The sequence below is a fragment of the Sinocyclocheilus grahami genome, unplaced genomic scaffold (genome assembly GCF_001515645.1).
Source record: "Sinocyclocheilus grahami isolate Dianchi unplaced genomic scaffold, SAMN03320097.WGS_v1.1 scaffold704.1, whole genome shotgun sequence".
NCBI classification, from domain to species: Eukaryota; Metazoa; Chordata; class Actinopteri; order Cypriniformes; family Cyprinidae; genus Sinocyclocheilus; species Sinocyclocheilus grahami.
Window position 1 is genome coordinate 453,508 of NW_015505883.1, and position 4,587 is coordinate 458,094.

Consider the following 4,587-nt stretch of genomic DNA (forward strand, 5'->3'; position numbering starts at 1 on the left):
ATTGGTCGAATACCTCAAGCGTGTGACGGAAATGTTACGCCCCTACCATACTGTGATGCAGTGTCCCGGCGCGATGAAACAACTCCAATAAAAACCATTACAAATGAGGCATTTGTTGCATCCAGTGGGGACATTATTACTAATTATAATGACTTATACTGTCGCGTTGCATCGCGTCGCGTAAACATAAAACCATGTCTGCATTTGTGATTGGAGAAATTACAAACAACAAGCGCTACTCTACACTGCTCAAAACTCGCGTTTGAATCGTCAGTGGCAAATCCTTTAAATATGAAAACGTACTTACAGGCTGAGAGGAAGCATTATTTGTCAGCATCATAGACTGTGGTCAGCATGCATGCCGAAGGGGAAACAGGGGAACTGAATTCACCAGAACACCGGCATTGTAGGCTACTCTCCCAGGAAACAGTCCTTGACCTTCATAAAATGCATTGCACACATCTGAATATTTGGTTTGAACTGTTCTGGAACAGTGTTGTAAATACAACTTAACCACTGATGTCTAGTTGTGTCCTCTTTTGGAAGACCAAACAAAATAATTTCGCTTTCACAACGAAACACACAGCGTCTCATGACATGGCGGCGGCAGCAACAATACTACAGCGAGAATCAAAGTTCGCCTTCTTTCTTTGCATGAACATTTGGGCGGTGTAATGCTAATCTTCCCACACAGTGACGTAGACATGTGGGGGCGTGTTTAAACGTGTAAAGGCATTTTAGGAGGGCGTGGACAAGTCTTAACTTTTATAAAGAATATCTCTTTGGGTTTGAGACTTTAGTCTTTGCAACTTTAGGGATCTATTCACCAACAGCTTGTAACACTCCAAAGATAAAGGAAAACATGAAATTGCATCATATGACCCCTTTAATAACCTAAAGAGAACCTTCCCAGAACGTTCCCTGCAGGTTATTTTTAGGTTTTATTTTTATAACCTAGAGAGAACGTTCTGGGAACATTGCCTGCAGGTTATTTTTAGGTAACCTAAAGAGAATGTTCTCTGCAGGTTATTTTTAGTTCTCATAACCATGTAAACTAATTAAAACTTTGCAGATGTTTCTGAGTGATTACCAACAGAGAGATTTTTCGGTTGCACTTTATTTTACAGTATGTGTACTTACATGTCTTTACAGTGTACCTACCTAAGACAGTTCTGGTAATACAAGGTAACGACATTACCTAACTACTGGGTTAGGTTTAGGGGTAGGTTCAGGGTTAGTACCTTGTTATTACATAGTTATTGTAATTACTATAATAAGTACATAGCATGTACATGAGGAACAGGACTGTAAAATAAAGTGCTACCAATTAATCTAATGCTGAAATGTGTTTGTTTTTTCATAAACAAACTATATTTTGCAGAATTTCATGTCTGAAGTAAGCTTTTAATAAAGTGTAGACATTAAAGCAGTCAAATCGCATTATGATGATAATATGAATCCAGTTTTATAGCTGAAATTAAGCCAAGGTTAAGCGTAATCTAAAAAGCATATCATAAACACCTGGGATTGTTTGTATCGTTCTTTAATGCGCACCTCTGATCTGCATGCGCTTCTCCAGCACGCGCTTTCTCCTGTCTTCCAAGGAAAGTTGCGCACTCGAGTAATTAAAAAATGAATGGTCATTTCGTTTTACTGACTGACTAACATTCGTTTATTGATCTCTTTATTGAATAATTAATTATAATATATATATATATGAGAGTAAATATTGTGATTTCAGAGATTTGACACGTCTAATTGAAGAGAACATGATGTTAACTGAGACGTTTTTGTTTAATGACCAAAAAGATAAGCACATCATCGCTAATTAAGAGGTAAGAATTTAATGTAATGTTATCCTAGATTAAAGTCAAATAAATGTTATTTATTTTTACTGTCTGTAAAATTAAAATTCACATATTTAAAACCCAATATTGTGTTGAAGTCACTGTTATTTGCTGCTTATGCTTAAGAATAATCTGGGTTATTATGGTACAGTGATACAAGTTATGAAATCTTCCACTTGAATGGATAATTAAATCTCATTTAATGCTCCTGATGGTTAAATGTGCTCTGATTATTTTTAATGATTAAACAATAGATTAAAACAAGACATGGTATGTAGTACTGATTATTGACATCCATCCGTCCGTCCTCCATGCCGCTTATTCTACTGGACGCGGGAGTGCTGGATGATTACTGACGAACAGCATGGCATATCGGAGTAAAGAGGTTAGGAGAACTTTCTGGGAACATTCTGGGAATGGGGGGGCAGGGTGGGTCTGGCCCACCCAATCACGAGCTTGGCCCACCTTGGCAAAATCCCAAAATTGGTGTGATATTCAATAAAGCTCCATATATTTGTCTTTTTTGTTTTCTTACCATCCTCTTCTGCAACGCGTGTGTTACACTCCCGCCCACACCCACAAACATTCTAATATTGTATATAATTTTCGTGCATCAGGGAGCCGCTATCAATATGCGCGTCATTGAATTCGCTTTAGAATGAGCGCTGGCGCCGTTCACTTTCACTTTCGACTTCGCGATCACACGCACTCTGTGTACACACAACGTGCATAAAAGTGACTGTAAAATATGTGTTTTAGGTATGGAAATGACATATGCACTACCAGTCAAATGTTTCTGAACAGTAAGATTTTTTAAGTTTTTCCAAGAACTTGGAAGCCTGCATTTATTTGATCCAAAATACAGCAAAAACAGTAATATTGTGAAATATTTTTACTATTTAATATAACTTTGAATATATTTTAAAATGCAATCTATTCCTGTGATGCAAAGCTGAATTTTCAGCATCATTCCTCCAGTCTTCAGCGTCACACGATCCTTCAGAAATCATTCTAATATGCTGATTTGCTGCTCAAGAATCATTCAATATTATTAGTATTATTATCAATATTTAAAACAGGTTTTCAGGATTCCTTGATGAATAGAAAGATCCAAAGATCAGCATTTATCTGAAATAAAAAGCTTTTATACATTATACCATTCAAAAGCTTGGAGTCAGGGGGAGGGGGAGAAAGTATAGAAATTAATAATTTTATTTAGCAAGGAGATTTCTATTTCAGATAAATGCTGTTCTTCTGAATTTTCTATTCATCAAAGAAACCTGAAAACAATATACTCAGCTGTTTTCAACATAATAATAATAATAAATGTTTTTTGAGTATTAGAATGATTTCAGAAGGATGGTGTGACTAGAGTAATGATGCTAAACATTAACCCAGTTAATTGGTTAAGTAGTGCACTCTTGAGACGCGATTTCACCAATCAAATCAGAGGACTGAAACTGTTGTACAAACACTACAGCTCTGTGTTGGACTAGTTGCTTTGGATAAAAATATCAGGCAAATGTAAATGCAGAGACCATCAAAGACATGATATCATCTATTAGAATTGAGCTTTCCTGCCTTTAAAGAGCTTAGTGATTGAATCAAGCTGTCATTTTAACACGTCCACACACTAAACTGTGAAACTAATAGAGGTGTGCAGACGGTGCTATAGAAATAAACCCTATGTAACACTCTAAAAGCTGTTATTCGAACAACAATCTGGCTTTTGCGTGTTTTGCAGAGCTGAAGTAATTTCCCGATAATTACAGCAATTAGTTTCGACAAATGCTGCTTTCTATTCCGACGACTTAATAAACACACCAGACTGTCTCTGGCATATTTCTGATCTGGTTTAATGGCAGCGGCCCGCTGTTGAAATGTGATCCGCACAGCTCGATGCGTCGCGTTGCTACAGTCAACACAGACAACACATTCATACACATATTACATCTTGTTCATTCCGGTGGCTATGACCTTGAAAACAGTCACATAACTGCATTAATATCACTGCAGCATGTCACAGAGCAGTGTCCGCATCCATGTTACCCACCTCAATCCCGCTCCTCACAGCGCCGCGTGTGGTTTATTATAATTCTCACAAAATGCGCTTTAAAATCATGTCGAAGACGTCAGATGGTGTATATGCGCGGAATGTTCTTCCATGAGGACGGCGGGAGATATCCTTTTCACTGACATAAGCACAAAACGTCCCTTTATTATCGCGGCTCCTTCAGCATCTCTGCGGAATCGTGACGCGCGTCTCCTTGCACGCGCGCTCGTTCGCGACGCTATCGCCCTTCGCAACAGCAAGCGCGCGAACTAGCATTCCACTCTGCGAGTGCACGTGGATTCTCAGGGCGCGTCCTCGAGAACTGCTCAAAGCTGGGAGGCAGGTGCCCTCTTCTGTTTAGAACCGGGACAGCAGTGCTGGATAAAATACAAGCCAGTGCTGGGTTAAATACAACCCAGTGCTGGGTTAAATACAACCCAGTGCTGGGTAAAATACAACCCAGTGATGGGTAAAATACAACCCAGTGATGGGTAAAATACAACCCAGTGATGGGTAAAATACAACCCAGTGATGGGTAAAATACAACCCAGTGCTGGGTAAAATACAACCCAGTGATGGGTAAAATACAACCCAGTGATGGGTAAAATACAACCCAGTGATGGGTAAAATACAACCCAGTGATGGGTAAAATACAACCCAGTGATGGGTAAAATACAACCCAGTGAT

General features: G+C 38.8%; 1 protein-coding gene across 2 annotated transcripts in view; it reads right to left on the minus strand.

The window, feature by feature from the left end:
- Positions 1–4,127, minus strand: part of ttbk2a (tau tubulin kinase 2a) — a 26,311-nt gene extending 22,184 nt beyond the window's left edge. For both annotated transcript variants that reach the window (XM_016243919.1, XM_016243918.1), the window contains exon 1: positions 3,901–4,127. The gene's annotated coding sequence lies outside the window, so the exon portion shown is untranslated. The remainder of the gene's footprint in view (positions 1–3,900) is intronic.
- Positions 4,128–4,587: the final 460 nt, after the last annotated feature.